This window comes from Argopecten irradians, chromosome 9, assembly GCF_041381155.1.
Source record: "Argopecten irradians isolate NY chromosome 9, Ai_NY, whole genome shotgun sequence".
NCBI lineage: Eukaryota > Metazoa > Mollusca > Bivalvia > Pectinida > Pectinidae > Argopecten > Argopecten irradians.
Genome location: NC_091142.1, coordinates 22,900,281 through 22,919,859, shown reverse-complemented (window position 1 = coordinate 22,919,859; position 19,579 = coordinate 22,900,281). Strand labels below are relative to the sequence as shown.

Genomic DNA, 19,579 nt, shown 5'->3' with positions numbered 1-19,579 from the left:
TAATATTGCTGACGTCGAAGGCGACCGGAAGTAAACACGGGATCATGAACTCTTGAAATGGTGTCGACTTCTTCGGTCGCGAGGATCATCATAAGCTGTCAAAATCTATCGGTTTCTCTCCCTTGGGGTATCTTTATCGATGTGAAGGGCCATCGACTCAGGGGATTAGATAGTGTTTAGGACAGGTATTGATATAGTCAAAAACCTGTAGGTGTGACAGTCGGCACGTCGGCCTGTAATCTACCTCACATACTCGTGCAGAATTACGTTTGGTTATAGATTTGCGATTGAAGTAGATGTGTTAATTCAAAAGTTGATAAATTCAGCGATAGAAGAAAGTTGTATATCGCTTTGATGAATCATCAGCATACGACCTGCACAAACTGACCCGGACGTTGTGATCTTGCGAAAACGTACGATAAATAATAATTAAGACATTTTAATACACATTATATACACATTAATATACATATTTTAGAACCCCATCGGATGCTGATGGGATAAAAATATATTAAATCCAAATATTACGACGTCTTCATACAAATATCCTACTCTTAATTGATTTTATTTTCATTCTTACTCTTCTAAGCCTTCATTTGTTAATCATATATTATTTATTGGACACATTCGATATATTATTGTCTATAAATCTTCGTCTGTGATGTTTATGCTGAACGCCACACGTTGGAATACATTAATGGCGGTAGGTGTCATGCGACCTGTCACAAATCATCAACACTTTGACCATGGCGGTACTTCTGACAGAACCTATATGTCATAGTTGCCTATATGTATTACTTAGGATGTTGTGATTTCTGATTATCAGACATCCATCAATAATTGTCAAAAGTAAGTACAGAAACGACAGCTAAAATTAGCTTGCAATTAACAGCATGAACTTGTCGACAATTGACAGATATGATAGCATTGTGTATTACTATAAAACCGTATACTAAACAGTTTCACAAATGAAACAAGCTTATTTGTGGCAAGTCCATCTAACATACTCTAGGTACATGGTTTGTTACTTACATTGAGCCAAACTTACCCAATCACCTATCTAACTCTCTGTCTATAGAGGAAGGAAGGGGTTGTCAAAGTCAACACCCGAATTCGCGACACGCCGCTGATAACCTCTCGTCCGCTGTCTACTTTGGTCCCCATTCGATGGGCCAGTTTGACGTACACGCGGTATCTTTTCCATTCTTATCTTTTTTTCAATACCAGCGAAATATTTACAGTTGCATTTTTCAACTTTTGTTATCATTTTTCGTGTGGAGTGTCTTTACAAAGTCTTGTGTATGATTGCGGTAACTTGACATAACTGTGCCGGTCCTTTCTGAGGTATCACGAACATTTAACTTGCAGATTTATATTTAAATGTCCCAAAAGGGACTTCAAACGAACTATCCATCCCTCCGGGTCTATTAATCACCCGCAAAACTGTTTAAACTTGTGCGGTGAAATATCAGCACACTAGTGACTAGGTCCAGGTGACACTGCAGTATCGCTACATTCTGGTGGAGGAAGGATACTGATAATGAGATGTGTTATTAGCCGGAAGGCAATCGTATAACTCAAATTAACTAACAAGTACAAATAACACATTTGATTGAAAATCTTGCAATGAACTATTATCATCATCGTCGGTAAGGCATATTTTGTGAACGATTCAAACAGTATCATCGGACTCATTACAGCCCAAGTAGATTGTAAGTATATTTGACTTTTTGCTGTTATTGTAATTTATTTGGAATATCTTGTCTAATATATAGTGGTGTAATATTGTGAATGAAAAATTACATAGCTGTTGTTCTTAAGACAATCTCGTTAACATGGATGCAATATCTTTACATATTTAAGGAATCCTATATTTGGTCTAGTAAAATGTGTATGTATTCTCGATAAAACATTCATATCTTTGTGTAATGTATGATCAGTAAGCTATACTGTTATATAAGTTTTGTAAAAAGAATTTCTATCATGTTAATAAAAATGATTTACGATGTGACGTTACTTTATGACGTCAACACTAACTTCGCGCGCTACAGACTAGACATCACTATACAATGACGTTCATTCTCTTTTAAGTGAAATAAAGTATTTAGAAGATGTTGAAATATGGTAGGCAAACTCAGAAAACCTACACTTGCATTTATCCCTGCCTAGCGTTATATAGTCCATATTAACATAACGAAAATCCACTTGCCTATTGACTTGGACAACCTAGAGTTGTAACATGAGTGTAATACATTATCATAGAGGGCCATTTGTTCTGAAACCTATGATTTCGCACCTTTGTGTTAACAGATATCCAAGATTATTTGTGATATTTGTTAAAATTATATATTTAATGCAGAGGTCGCGGTAGGTTAAGAGGGCGAGTGGTTTAAAAGATGTTCTACATGTTATCACTATCCCTCCAACACTGAACTGCGAGTTATATAAACCCATGTGGATCGGTTGCCAGGTACTTACCGCAGGTCTGTGGTTATCCAAGGCAGGGTGCACCGGCTTTTCCTTCGGCTGCTAATAGGACGTTAATTAATCAAACAAACAAACAAACAAGTCCCCAAATAAAGCTGGGTCGTCCTTATATGGTCATGGTTGTAAAAGGGATGTAAACCATATAAATCCAACTAAACATTTTAAGACCAAGTTCACCAGTACTATTATAATCAGCAATATACACGCATGAACATAAACTATAATGAATGGTAGAATAAGTGAATAATGACGATTTAAATGAGACTTGCATGCACATATTTTGTAGATATAACTAGATAAATGATAGCAAATCATTTTGATTGAACATTAGGCCTAACGACTGTTATCTATCTGTCATGTAAAGCTGGATTACACTACGGTATCACAATAAAATATGTCTATCGAACATCAAATTTAACGACATTAACACTGTACTTTAAATATATGATATATAGATACATGTACATATTAACAGTGCAACTGAAAATTATAAAAAATAAAAAATATATATGTTATTGACGTTTCTGAAAATTGTTCTCAAACTTAGTCTTATACAATGTTTTAGAAAACCAGGCGCTGTGCGAGTCTACATAAAACTTTTATAAAGCACACATGTGGACAGAGACCTCCATACATATGAACACGCAAATATACCCATTAATCCGCGTGACATGCCCCAGACCCACGTCATGTTACAGTATTGTTCTAAGGCTTATTCTATGTTGATTGACATGCCCGCTAATCCATGTCAGCTTCCAGGACACTCTGTACCAGTTACAGAATAGTTGTATTTGTTCCTTCACGAATTTTGACTTTAAATGCTTTTAAATACTTTTCAAATGTGACGCATAAATTCAACTTAAACCCTGTACCTCCTCAGTCGCTTGTTTGATACCTGCGCTTACCATAAAGGTCTTTTTTCCGGGTAATCCAGCGTTCTTTTACATCCATAATTTATATTCCTCTTTCTCTCTCTCGCTTGATATATGTGTTGTGATATGTGTTTCGGTTTATAAAAAACAGTTTTTGCACTTATTTGTAGTGAGAAAATATGTATGAGTAAAGTCAGATCAACAACATATACTTGTATTGATCAATCATATCGATAAAAAAATAAATGTATCGAGATGAATCAGTACTCGCCCTCCCATAACAAATACATGTGTTTCTTTTTAACCAGGGAATTTAATAGTGGTTGTTGGAATGCAGCATTGAGCAATTGGAAGTATTGGAATAAGTAACAACTCAATCATCATAAATAATCATCGATTTTATTTTGTTTCAAAATCAATACTTAAACTGTCGTATAGTTATGATCAATTAGTCTTTGTTCATTTTCGTTCATAAATGTTTAGAAAGGGTTATGAATGACGTATCCGACTTTCATAATCAAATTCCAAAACCCTGTACAAATCCTTCTATTTTCACATTTAAACACGAACGTATAGAATCCGGTGTTTGATAGCTAGTCTTATAATTAAATACACTACAAAGGCCCCGAGGACTTCCGAAATTGTTATTAGTCCTGAACATATTTAGTCTTGCTTGTTGATTTAGGAGCACACTGCAGTACTCGTGGGTACCGTAACAAGATAACATGCGATTGAAGAAGATTTAACAGCCCCTGGCGACTAATTCGACAGTCTGCAGTAAAGAATAAAACCAACATGTTAATACATCAATGGTCTTGTTTCAGCCTCACATTCTCTGGAATCGGTTTAATGTTCACCCGTTCTCCTTTGCCGGCATAAAAAGAGAGGTTTTCAAGGTATATCGTCAATAGTAGCCTTATACAAAGTCAGTAAGAACTGTTTAAAGCATATTTTTCAACTTGCAATTTTTGTGTCGCCTGCAAATCGGCTTTGAACAGGTATCTCTATGCTTCTGGTCGCGACGTGGATGACTCTGGAATCATCCTCACAAAACATTCTATGTGATTAGTCACTATCAGGATCAATTGAAGGAACATCCTCAGTCTTAAAGTACTCTGTTTGGACTGCTATTTTATGTCCAGGGGTTAAAGTAAACAATTACTTTAAATAGAAAATAAAATACATAAGCGACATTTCATTGTAGTATTACATTCTACGTAAAATTCAACTGTTAACATATGCTTAGAATTACATTATATTAAGATGTGAAAGTTATAAGACAACCCGTGACAGAGTTCATTTCGTACGGCGAACGTAAAATTGAAGTCAAAATTAATTTCTATCCAAGAAAATAAAATTAAAATTCTGAAACATAAAATCAACGTTTAATGCTGCGCTTTTTCTTTTTTTTTTCTTTTTTTTTTGTGATAATGATAAATATGTAATGCAGAAACATTGTGTTGATTAACGATTTATAAAAAAATATCGATTTTACTATTAATTATCAATTCTAATTTGATATAGATGCACATCATATTTCACGTATGGATCATAGAGGAATACAGTTTATAACTGACTCTAACACTCATTCAAACTCAGGAAGGAATAAAGATATAATGAACAAAAGCAAGATTTATGAAATGCTATGGACAGTATTACATATAGTTGGTATACGTTGACATTTACAAATGGAACACTTTCCGTATGAAATGGAGTTAATGCATTCAATAATTCGATCGATTCTCCCTTCATTCAATTAACCGTCGTTCATTAAACCAGCATTGATCTATCATATGCTTGATTCAATACGTTTCTGTTTGCCTTTGATTCAGATGTAAAGATAGGACATCAGAATGGATTATATAAGGCATTGCATGACATTTGTCGTGACGGACACCTGTCCTCAAAGGATCTGTTATTAGGGAAGCATAAAGCGCAGTCACGCGCATCACGATCAAATTCACGTGTCAGCAACAGTAAATTAGAATTAAACACCTTTGTAGATTCAAATAACCAAGGGACGTGTCGTTTTGTTTCTATGGTATAAAACTAATGTTTTAACATTGAATGTAAACTACTTCAACAGAGATTACACATACAAATTTTATACATGTATATGACCATATTGTTTAATATCCAATGAATGAAATATACATTTTGCATGGTACTTACTTTTATTGGGCTTGTTTTCTAAAAATTACACCTTGAGTAAAGACCAATATCATGTACTTCTCCTAATTGTCAGATTGTGTGAAAGATTTACCGAACTTGAAATTAACAATGATAGAATAAGTGATAGTTTGTATGTCTATATATTATTTTTTCATATGTTTCATTTCAGAAATATTTTATTAACAATATTTCAGAAATATTTTATTAACATATACATTATATTGTCAAAAGAATAAGACAACAGGCATATTGCCTATATTAGTCTTCTTCTGTTACTTCCAGTTAGGCATATTTTTCATATGTATCTGAACATGAATTGCATTTATTTGATGAAAAAATGGGAATGCATCAGGGCAAACCTTAAATAACTGCCGACTCGTAATTTGTTGTGAAGTTTGTAAAATTTGACAAATCTACCAATAAGTCTACATTTCGGTAAAAATATTCACCAAGTTCAGAACATATCGCATGCCACCAAATACCATGTTATACACTAGTGTTTATAGTAGGGCCTAACAGTGCTTGATTGACTGGATATAACTTAACAGAGCATACACATTGATAGCATTGTGGTTTCTTATTGACTATGAAACGTTTAATCCAATGCACTTACACCATATTTGTTATTTAATGATCTGACTAGGATACACTGTATATATAAAATGACGCCAGTTTTCTGGGCGGAAATAAATTTCTTTTCACGAAATCAAATGTATCCCTATATGAGCAACTTCGCCCGAGGATAATTGTGGCCGGTAACCTTGACATTGCACTAAATAAACCAAATCACATGACCGTTCGCTATATCACATGATCAATCTCGCCTATGATGTTGTCACTGACTTTTTCACTACATCCCTGCTGGATAAATTTGTTTTTGTTTTACACCAGAGCGGTTTTTGTGTACTCCTTGCTTTTATTTTATAGTTTCTATGGTTTTTTTTTCAAATTTCATTCTGTAAACATGAATATTACTGTTTGTGACGCTCTCCACTAAATCAGCATTCATACTGCTGATGGATATATCAATTGTTGTGCTGTGAATCATTTATAGTTCACAGGTGAACATAAAACTTGTTGATATGATAGTGTATGAAACCTTGCTTCACCGTTAAAATGAAAAATAAATCTACTGTATCTGTTATCACTTTGTATATCAACGTGATCTGGCCGTTTCAGACTAATTAGAAGAGAAATAACACGGTGCAAAACAATTAGACATCTTTCTTTTTTCGCAAATAAGAGATACAATCCGGACGTCATGAAATATAACTATTCCCTAAGTATCGCTGCCCTTGATGAATACAACAACAGCAATCGTAAGTAATAGGTGATGACTTTATTAGCGTCAAGAAATATCTGTCTTGTGCTAATGAAGTCGTATACACAAGGTTACGTGCTATATCACAGTGTCGATTTCCCGCGAGATCGTATACCAGAATGTATGATTGAAGTATTGTGATTTGATACTTGTTGAGGTGACATTACCTGCGATTTTATTACTAGACCTTGTATAAGGTAGAAATAATATATTCTCAAAATTGTCCTGAATCATAACCACATGAAAAAAAAGAGAAAGATTTTATCTATAGGGGCCGCGATGGTCAAATCAGCATTAAACCAGGGAAACCAAACTAGGATATTCAGATATATTTACAATGTAAATGTACAAAACTACATACTTAGGTCAAAATTACCCCATCCACCCCAAACCCCAAAGATCCTATTACAATATTAATTTGTGACACTAAAGGAGGTTATTGAAGGGGCTCTGGACATCAAAGAGAGATCAACAAAATAACATAACTTGTAATGACAAGATGACAAATGCTGTAAATAAAATTGAAGATAATCATGTTTACACCTCCGCCACGTTGTGTATGAGTATGCAGCAAGGATGGTCATAATGGGAGAGAATAACAATACCTTCAGGATTAAAACCAAGTGACTAATGTGATACACAAATGAAATATTACTATATGGTTGCCCATATCCTTGTTACACTATTGAAAAGAACGCTGATAATGACTTATTTTGTTTTATCGTCACAAGGCCAGTAACAACATGCTGAAAACTACATTATCCGGCTCCAGATGGCCACAAAACGATATTTTACAAATCGGTAAATTATATTGAAATTCAATAATTGAATTTTCTCCATTGTGAATCAGAATGGATAGCCTTATCTGCCTCAATCAACTGGACATACTTTGAACACACTTGGCATTGACGCAATGCAAAAAAATTGCTAATTTTATCATGCGGTAGTTGCCCAAGGCATTAAAATGTATAAATGTCGTTTAAGAAGTTCTGATTAAAAATGCCTGTGTGGGAACTTTGTTCAGTTACGATAAAATTGTAGTATGTCAATTATGTAACATAACTTAAAGACATTCGGATTATAAGCTTATTAACCGATGATTCTCTGGTTTAGTGCTGAATAAATAAGAAAATTATCTCAGTAAATCTTTGGTTACGAAATTTATATTAAACGCTTTTCTCTTCGAGACTGATACGTCGTTGTATACATTAATCTGAAGCGACGTTTAACAAAGTGTCGCAATTTTGATGCTTTGGAATAATACTATGATGTTTAAGCAAATGAAATGATCGTGGCTGCAATACGTTACTAATATTTTGCTTAATTTGAGACATGACCTTCTGTAAGCACTATTTGAGACATGACCTTCTGTAAGCACTATATCGCCATATATATATCGTGTATATAACTAAGCCTGCTTACCATTACTTACCATCTTATGTCATTAGTCTGTTGCATCTGGTCTTAAAGGCCCTGGGCTAGGAGGGTCTCACATGCACCCCCAAATTGCGGATCCCATATGACATTGTTAAAAATGTCAAAGTTGCGATTATTGGGTCAAACGGGTTCAGAAAAAAAAGAAAAATATTGGTTCGGAGGTTTGGATGGGGATGCATGTTGGACCCTCTTAGCCCACAGTCGATATCCTATTGGATCATTTTACGAATACATGTTTATGTTCTTATGAATCGAGTTAATGACCACAGTGCCTACTATGTGACAGTGTACAGTGTGGCGTTTGGGGCTATGACTGCTATCCAACAGACCAGCATTTATTATCCATGAAACATAAACACGTTGTGACATTTGGGCGATATTTACAAGCGGAAAAACAAACTACGTGTCAATCGAGTGACAAGTTTCATTTGCTCAATTGCACTAAAACAGTAATTGATAGACATGCAAGCTCATTTATTTATTTTGTATATAAACCTTGACATTTCATAAAGCTATAAAACAATCAAGTGCACAATATGATATGCAATAATAACGACGGAATGCGATTCAAACAAATCACAATATACAGTTGAAATTTGTTTTCTCGAACATACCTATCACGATGTTTTAATCACTGTGTTTTGTTTGTTGTTCTAATATTCCACGTTACCGAATCAACTTATTTCGAAATGTTTTCATGGTCCAGTTGATTTCGATTTGAAAGGGTTCGCTGTTATAACATATATCTAATATTAATCTACAGGCCTGGTTGAGAGGGCACTATGACCTCCTAGTATTGTCGAGGGATGGACTTTCGAATCACGAGACAATAATATGAGGCAATAGATCCTTCTTAACAGGCCATAACGGGTTTAGTGCATCACCCTTACATGAGACTCTTTCTCATATCATCGTAACAGAAGCACGTCAAGCCAGGCATGCAGTGATACCTCGCAACCTTATCTTCATGTCCATACCACGTTGTTACATTAAAAGTACAACATATGAATTGTCGTAGAAATCTATAAAACGGGATTTAGCTTCATGAAGATTAAAAGTAGATCAACAAAAAAACATGAGTGATCTGTAGAAAAGCAACATTTGCACACAACTGCCTGTCCGCCACTTTGACGTCTTGGTCAAAGCGCAACGCTATAATGACGTCCTGAAATGGTGACGTCACAATACATTCACGTTCAATTTCGCGCCACTTCAATAGTACTATTGCAAATAGTGTCCATGCGTGTAACCAATCAGAATCCAGAATTCTGTCACGTGATGTACTAAATTGTTTAAAAACTAAGACATTATTATAAGTATCGTAATTGATATAAGCACGGTAAATATAACCATAGGTCCTGTTACTATTCGCCTACCAAAACTTATATTGACAGCCGGGTAGATTGTCTGATATTTTAACATCTTGATACTTAAGTTCATAACATTTATTTACTAACATCGCAAACACAAGAAATTGTCATTCATAAGGTCAATCAATTACAATTATACGAGAATGGTATCATTGTATCGTATAAACATAATATATCATGCAATGCGTTTGTTAACAGGGCTTACTTTCTTGTTTAAATATATCCGATTACACAAACGTGCATTTACATGTTTTGTACTCAATATACACCCCTGCATTGTAATTTGAGATGCTTGTGTTTATCTAACGTAATATAAAATACTAAAACCTTTGTTTGGCAGTGGTTTTGTCCTGCAGGTAGGTTGTTAGAATTGTACTTGCTGCCCCTATTGCATGATCATGAAAGACGACAAAATTTAGAATATCATCTATTCTATTTTTCCAAACTGATTTTGTTCTTCCCTTCTGTTGCTTTCTGTTGAGCAGTCGCCCCTGTGAGGAAGGCTCTGGCTTCTGTCCCCAGGCCGAGACACACCAAAGTTTATAAAAGTGATAGTTTCTGCCTCTGTTTAGCCCTAAACGTACAGGGAGTAGGACGACTGGTTCTTTAATTTTCCGTATGATTTGTGTTGCCGGATGTCTTCAGCGGTATGCTTCAGTGATATGACACTATACAAACACGCTTCTTACACATACTCTTCATATATTGGAGGCCGTCCTTACATGTCCCTTTGAACATTTGAAATGTATCTTTTGCAAAATTATATTATTATTTGTTGTATGTGGAAAAATGAATATCACGGAGAAGGCATACTTAGATAATTAATTCAGCCTTTCTATAAAACCTGCAGTTTCTACTTTGTTACCACGATACATTACACCATAATGCTTTCTCCTATGCGTCAACAGCGAAAAAAACCCATTTGATATCGCCCTGTTGGTTTTATTAACCTCATATATATACGTATTTATAATTTTCTATTCAAAAGAACATACCTAACGAAAGCGATATTTGTGTTTTAATTATAAAAAGGAAACATTATGTTAATCAACTTACCACAAATACCACACGTATGAACACTTCTAGGGCCGTCTTGAATTAATTCATTAAGGTAATTCCCATAACTTATGTTTCCCGGTGCCGTCACCAAGTCGATAACTACTCAGTAGACGCTAACTATAACATGCAACAAAGCAGATTAATCCTGCCTTTTTATGAGGTATCCTCGAGCTTCCACTAGCACTTTCTGCAACTGTGCAATCTAGATATGACTATGATTTCTGATACTATATATATATTTTGTAATTACAGTTCAGTATCACCTTTCCTTACATGGTCTTAACGTTTTAAGTTTTGAACAATGGTAAGAGATTTTAGTCTGCTTCGCACAATTGATTTTTATGGAGCAAGAAACAATTGAAAATAATTATCTCATTAATGTTTTGTATATATTTTATTGTTGAAACTGAACATGATTTGTGTTCCTCTTAATACCAAAAAAATAAAGATGCGAATCTATTGCAAAATTAAATGTACATTTGACATTCAATTAAATAGTGTGAGATTGTAAAGGTTGTGTACTAATTTAATGTAGTTATAATTCAAACCAATAATTTAAAGCCGGAATGCATCGTGTTTCCGTTCTAATTTTTGAGTCAATGCGAAAACATTTGTTGACCAGTTGATGCAGAAACCATATATTCTGGCATGCGCTGGGTGTTGCCGTTGATATCTCAGTCCGAATTCTTAAAGTTTTATACGTAAGTTTCAATACGGTGACCCCATGCCTTACCTTCGAACCTTTCGCCTGACAATGGTATTTGACCACTCCACAGTTAGACAGGCTACTTAGTGTATCTATTGTTATAAATTAAACCTCCATAAATCCAATCCCTATCTGTATTCAGGTTGGGCGCGTTCCCTTTGCATGTCCGTTGCTAACTGATGGAATGATTTATGAAATTAAAAGAAAGAAAACACTCGAAGCTTACTGACAAAAATAGAAAGTTTATTATCAATCCTGCGCAACTCAATAAGTTAACCGGGCAAACATTGATCTTATGTCCGCATACCATACACTCGAAAGGGAGAGATAACCTGTCCATTTGAAGTTTGCTGAAAGGCTGTAGTGGTCATGATAAATATGTCTTTAACTCGCCATTGTCAATTGACGTATCTCCATTCCTACCTAGTTAGCTGTGAAATTTGTAGCTAATCTAGGAAATAGAAATCATAAGTTGGTGCCCATACTTTTACATTCAGCTCTATGTGTGTTGTCATTGGCTAATTAATAAACCACCTGCGTTGTTTATCGGACATAGCTCATCGGTAGTGACGTCATATTCCAGGAGTTTTTAAAACAATCCGACAATTGATGAATGCTTGCGTATGCGTTGTTTTTATTCGGCTTTAACTAAATGATTTCTGCGTTGACTGAACTTGAAAACACTTTATACTTATACCGGCATAGAGTTCTATATTGTGACTGATTTTGTTACATATACGTGCATCTTAGTAGGTACATTATGGTTATATGTATATATATTTTTTTACAGGTTGTATCATAGGTGATAAATTTTAATGTATTGTACCCATATTTTGAAAGACACAAAGGTCAAAGTTCTTTAAAAAATGGTTTGATATATAAATATTCTATGGTTTCTACCGATCAGATACCTACACCTGCTATAGAGATAGCAGACCGTAGTCACAAATTACCACTTACTGATGTTTTCTTCTGACTAAAACATTTCATATTACAAATTTTACTTTGTATTTTGTTAACACGACAATCGACACCTGAAAGTGGCAGGTTAAAAAGTTGAAAGATTAAAATATCAACGTACTATATGAAAAAGCTTCATACTACGGTCATACCCCACCTCTTAATCAACATATAACTCAACACATATCAAAAGGCAAGCGTCGGATTTAAAGGCACCAAAATCTCTCGCCTTCACAATCCCTTATGTGACGTAATAAAGATCTTTGCCGTACCCTTGGTCATTACATGTAAGTACAAGTATCTTAATTATATCTGTATGATGTGACCAGGAGGGTTGTGCTGCTAAATGACTTTGATAGAATGTTTCACTCCGATATCATTGTCAAATGGACACGAGTCAATACGAACAAATCGCAATCTGCAGGTAATCATTTAATGTATGCCCCTGTATAAAATGCATATTATAGCTGATAGCAGTCCGCTAACTATTGCTTTTGAAAAGCCGGGGGTTGTAGTAAAATTTTGGGGCTGTTGGAATTCAACATGTTGGTTTGGGGTCAAGTATGGGGTAATATTGGGGTTAAAAGAAAACATTGAACCATCTTTGATGGATAAAAGTTAATTTTAAGAGCCAATCGGAGTCGCCGAATTTTACCTGAAGAATCTGATTGGTTGTTAAAATTAACTTTTAGTCTTCAAAGATGGCTACCAAAACATTAATTCTAGGACGTCTCGAACATAACTAGTGACATAGCATCGCTTTTGTGATGAATTGAGATGTAACATGTATTAAAGTGAGGGTCAAATATATTCTTTTAACTGTCTAGACATCTTTTTAGCCAAATAAACCTTCAGAACGCCAATAATTGCTGTCGCCAGATTTGTACTACAATACACAGAACAGTAGGTAGCTGACCATAAACAGGCGATTAGGCAGCATCTTGCGCCTTCTAGTATGCTTAGTTTTAACGGACTATGCTGATAATATCTGCTGGTTATGATTATATTATGTAAATTGTTCTAATCGTTTATTGTTTCTTATATGACATGCATAAGGTAGTATTACTATCCCTGAAACTGAAGATGCAACTTCTGACTTTGTAAGTAGTATTATTTTTCCGTATATTAACAAATCATGTCGCAACAAATCACCGAATAAAGGTATTTTGCTCGCACACATGAGTTGCACGGTATCGTTAACTATATATGTACATCAGTGGTATAGACTGCTTGCCTGGGACATTTTTTTTATTTTTTTTACAGCAAGGAAGAGTTACAACTTGTGTTAAATATCTACGAAACTCCTATTAAGTAAGTTTTTAATGTCCAGCTTAGGGGATCGATGTCCGGCTGAGGTTTTCGTGGGTAATGCCATGATTAGATTCATTTTGTTTTTGGTGATATTTTATATGCCTTTTTTATGTTTTATATTCTACAGTTTAAGGCGTTGAACATTTCATACGTTTATTTTCTAGAATATACATTGTTCTCCTACCTCCCCTGTTATAGAAGTATTACATTGTGAATTTTTTGCCTTCGTAGAAATAAATCATCAAATGTAAACAGAAAATATCAAAGGCCGAGCTTCCAGTTCGTATGCGGTTTGTGACAGCCTCGTACCATACGCTTGTTTACGACATCAGTCAACAGGTTAGTTTTCTGGTACAACGTAAACTTGCACAATTTAATTCCTTATAAGTACCTAATTTGATCATTTAATTAGTAACTAATTACTTCCTGGGTGCTTGTTAAGGCTATCGGATGATCATGTTGATGTGTTTATAGGTGACATTGGTGTGATGTTAACATTACTTCGGTCTGCTTTTGTAACGTGTATGTCGCCAAATATCGCATCAAGACGCTATGCTGACAGACATGTTATTGGCTCGACAATAAATCAATATTCAAGTCTGACCGGTATTGTCTCGTATGCTGATTGACAGGCGATAAGTAAATGTAGGTAAGATATCTGTCCGGGCTGTGGTTTTGTAATGTTTCACGCCTTTCTATTACTCAAAGGGTTAAATTCAGGTCAACCTTTACTTACTTGTGGTAGGTGTTCGAGGATAGGTGGGGGAGGGGTTAGTTTTTCTTCATAAAGTAAATTACGTCACTATATTTGGTATTTACATTAATCAACCTTTTGGCAATCCAAATTTGTGTTATAGAATTATTAGAATATGAATATTATTTTTAAACAATACAATTCTACATGGGGAGGACATTTTTGGTAAATAAATGTTAACAAAATTCTTTGAAATTTAGCTATCTATAGTTTAAAACAATATACTGTACTTTAAGTTAAAACTTGTTTTCGAATAAGGACTGCGGTGGTTGAGTGGTTATGATGTCTCGACATATTACCACACGCCCTCCACTTTTGGGTCGCGAGTTGAATCCCATGTGTGGCAGTTGCCAGCAGGTATTGACCGCTGATCGGTGGTTTTTCTCCGGGTACTCCGACTTTCTTCCATCAACAAATCTGGCATGTCCTTAAATGACCATGGGTGTTAATAGGACATTAAACTAATAAACCTTAACCCGAACAGTTTTATTGTTTTGATCGCTTGTCAGAAACTCCCAATTTAATCGTATGGAAAACATTCTGTTTTACAGTACATGTGCATGCCATTATATTGTTAAGTGACATATAAGGTAAAATAATAGTTCTTTTGAATAGGAAGTACATGTTTATAAACTTCTTTTATAAAATGATTAGATAATATGTACATGATACAGTCTTCTATAAAACATGACCTTATAGCACAGTGCACCGCTGTCTGTGTTTTTCAATTGAATAACATCACGTGACAACACCTTCGCGCATCCCTCACGTGCGCACGTTACACACGGTATCAGTATATCACACGAGGTCGAATATACTGTCAGACAGATACACTTACTCAGGCTTTCGTAATAGGGTTTATTTGATTACAAAAGAAAATCATTCGGTAGTTGAATAAATAATGACCTTCGAAAGAATGTGGGTGGCAAGAGTGTTCCATTGTTTTAAGTCAGAGAGAGACACGAGATCATTTGACTTTAGTAAATGGCAATACTTAACCTACCTTTGTCTTTTGGTATCCTGTGATAGAGAGCGATAGGTTGGTTCGCCTGTTTGAAGGAGACTTATAGGAATATCCTTAGCCTAAATAGAGGACTTTACATTGTGGACTAAGCTATTAAAAATTCGTTAAAGAGCATAATAATATATCATTTTACAAGTTTTACAATGTTTTAATAACATAGCCGCACGTTTAACATTCTATTTATCATATAACCAATAGTTAAGGACAATTTCGTTTTTATTTACGAATGCGGATTGATTGCTCGGATGTAATGTTTCTCTTAACCGAGACAAGCATACCACTTCACATACTAATGTGTTATAATCCTTATATTACATGTAAATTAGTTTTATAACACAGTCGTATGATATTATTGAAGAAATTTTCAGGTGGTACTCTGGTTATAGCTATTTTAATGCAATCGACATCATATTTTCGAACCAGGATTCTTATATGAGATAGAATAGTCTTATTTTGGCTGATTTTGAACCATTGGTTATTCGCCTGTGGTGCCAATCTGAGGCGGCATGTGACACATCTGTCATTATGTTGATGTATATTCCCTTGGACATTTACCCTTCCTCCATGACCATAACCGTACAAACCCGAAGAATTCGTTAAGTCTTATCAATCAAACCTCACATATGTAGAACACAGAAAAAGAAAACGGTGACATATATGTATATATATAGTTTTCCCTCATCGTGTACTACAAGAATTATTGCTACAGTGATTTACAAATGACCAAATATCACAGATTCAGGTCAGTGTTTAGAGTATGATATCCGTAATAATATCGGTCTCGGTAGGGAAGGTGCTGTAGCGGATCCTATAAAGAAGCGAGAGGAGAAATTATTTTAATAATGTAAAGGAAGTTATATGAGTTATTTATGAGTCATTATTTATCAGTAAAGACTAGACCCGGACACCGGTCCAAAGTAGGACTAACTCTACCCTGTCACGACAATTGACGTGTAAACGAATACAGACGACTTATACATAATACATAGACGTAAAAAAAACATGACAATAAAACAGATGGAGACCCACGCACAGATCTGATTCGGATGTACGTTTGATGGAAAAGATATGACCAAATACTGTAGGTCCCAAGAGCTGTAATGAAGGCGACAATCTACGGTCAATGACCAGTCACATAAAATAGCCATGCATGACCATTTTAACAGACATATAGTCAAACCCTTGTTGGTTGGTGTTGGGCTAAAATGCCTATACCCCTTTTGAACTAGTAGATATTATGATTAATAAGCGTATATGTTTATTACAACCACTTTACGCGTCCATAGCAAAGTTTTGCATGTGGCTTAATCGAAAGTCCGATTGAAGAATGGAAACCAGTAAATTCCTTTTGTAATGATGAAAAATATTACATACGAAAAAAAAAACAAATTACTATATAAAAACTAACAACACACGATCAATAAAGAAAAAAACACCAGAAAACAACAAAACAAAAAACATTCTTAATATCTAAACTAAAGCACAAAATTGAGAACTGTCAGCAAAGGAATAGTGTAACTTACATAAGGTTTATGTTTGTCTCCCAATAAATATTTTGTTCCTTTGCACATATCTATAACATATTATATCCCTTTTGCCTTTGATATTCAAATGACAAATAAATGGCAAATTAAGGCCATATCGATCAGGGTCTCCAATTGAATTTCGGCGACAAATAGTATACGAAGTATTATATATTAACCACTTACTTCATTAAAGGCAAAACGTGATGCTATTGAGAGACATATCACACTATTTTATCATAACATTGAATTATCCCGAAATGAAAGTGTACAAGTCAAAAGTCCTAGTAATAATTGATCTTCGTTTGTCTTTTCAACGGTAACAAAGTTCAGTACACACATTTCATTTATAAATCTGTTGGTTGTTTAAGATTCTTGGATATATTTCATTGGAATATTTTATTATCATTATAACACAAAGGAGAATTGACAAAAGTTATTGTGAGCTGCAGATGTCGCACAAGGATGAACTTCAAATACAACTTATACTTTTGATCGAGTAAATTTATATCAATGTGATTGTCTATGAATTCACTATGACGTAATACATGCAACACACCTGATAAAAACCCATATCACTAATCAACACCAGACAATATCTCTACCAGCTGATCCAGATAAAGCCCACAGGTATTCTTATCGCCTCAAGTCTAAATCACAAAATTACAAAATCGATTAAAGGAACATTTTAAACTAATATCAAGGAATGATCGAACCTCAAGGCTAAATACATCAAGCGTTCACCAAGTGTACATGATCATCTAGTTAGCTATACAACTGTAGCTTGTAACTGTTTCTGGGAGTCTCGGAACGTCCTTGGAAATCTTAAATTTATATCCCTGATACAATACAAGCTTATGTGTTTTGGTGCTTGCTTGCTCCACATAGTGACACCATACGTCTATTGCAAATACACAACACTATCAAATCCTATAATAAAAATACACTTTAAAATGTATTGATAAATGTAGATGTTTATTTTTAGCATTGCGTCATTAGCAGTACATTTTTAAAACCTTTCCTTAATTTCGGGCAATTGAATTTTAACCCTACGAGGATATCGATCTTTTCATATATTTTTTTATAAATGATTACATTGCATAATTGTCACTGGAGAAACACATCTTTGATAAGTTTTTTACAATGTCGTCTCATGCTCCACAAATTGAACATATAAACAGATAAAGATGTTCATTGTAACCATGGAGACCCCAGTGTAAGAACAAACCATTGACTGATGAGTGATAAACGCTTGATACGGAATTCGTTTGAAAATGTCTTCAACTTTCGAAATATGAATTTCGTTTGGAAATCCAATTGATTCTTTCTAGATACAAGAAATAACTATGCACATAAATATCGTCTACAATCAAGTCTCGATAAGTCATTGACTTTGGGTTTACCTGAACATAATGATAAAATCATTAGTCAGAGCCAACACATTAATTCGAACGAGAGCTGACAATCGAAGTATACATCAATAAGTGTTAATGTTGATAGGTCGTGTATTTAGCAACTTACTTAAAAAAATTAAAAAATATATATATATACATACAACTACGAGTTACGTGTTCTACCATAAAACCCTAATAAACGGAAATAATGAAATATTGTTCATTAAATGCTTTTATAGGAAAATATATCTCAGTTATTAATCAAACAAATTATCAGCCGTGTTTTTGGGCTGGTGTACAGGGGGCTTATCACAGAGAATTATGCTAATTTATTTGGCTTCAGGAATTAGATTGACATTATAACATTACTCAAGGACAAGTCTAATACTTATAACAACATACATATTACATACGTAAGAAATATTTCCATTTCATTTATTTAATGGCTATCAAGGTGGATGATACAAATGGCACTTCAGAACCAGAATGAAGATATCTAGGAATAAGCAACAAGATGGTCACATTGGGACGAGGTGACGTTGTATTTCGGAACCTTAGATAAACGAAGCTGATGAATGATAACTACTAATTGCATACAAGAACAAGTTGATTGATTATCAGGCTACTGTCATGTACATGTGCTATCTTTTCGTATCAAAACATAGTATCTACCTCAACTTATCTATACGCTGATGGCTTCGCTCCAGCCTACTGGGAGAAACCTCTCTGAATCTCGTTAATTATGATACAAAGATAGACAAATGACACACATGACCGTTTCTAGTCAACATTTACGTATTCTGTATTTGTATATTTAAAAGTTATTGAGCGAGCGTAACGCCTTAATTTTCAGAGGAATAACTCACAATTCTCTCACTAAATGACGTAACACTAGATACCTACCCGTTAAGTAATCCTTGTACATGTATATGTAAATGCGAAATAAGAAGTGATAGAAACAAATCCCTTACCTCCATTATAGAGCATCATACTTGATACTTTAGACACACTGATTTCATTATTTCAGAATTTAGGTATTCGGAAATAATGTTTTGAGGGTTATGTTTTAGGTGAAAGTCTTTAATTGTTATCATCAATAACTATTTTCTGAATAGTAATCAGTTTTCAATCACCTCTCAGATTTGAATCGCAGCTATTCCTATATTAATCGTCACTTCAGGAACAATTT

General features: G+C 34.5%; 1 protein-coding gene across 3 annotated transcripts in view; it reads left to right on the top strand.

The window, feature by feature from the left end:
• Positions 1-1,325: 1,325 nt before the first annotated feature.
• Positions 1,326-19,579, top strand: part of LOC138331803 (nitric oxide synthase, salivary gland-like) — a 118,645-nt gene continuing 100,391 nt past the window's right edge. For 2 of the 3 annotated variants that reach the window (XM_069279583.1, XM_069279586.1), the window contains exon 1: positions 1,327-1,712. The gene's annotated coding sequence lies outside the window, so the exon portion shown is untranslated. Of the gene's footprint in view, positions 1,713-19,579 lie in introns of all 3 variants that reach the window. The other variant, XM_069279584.1, reaches the window with a different exon arrangement.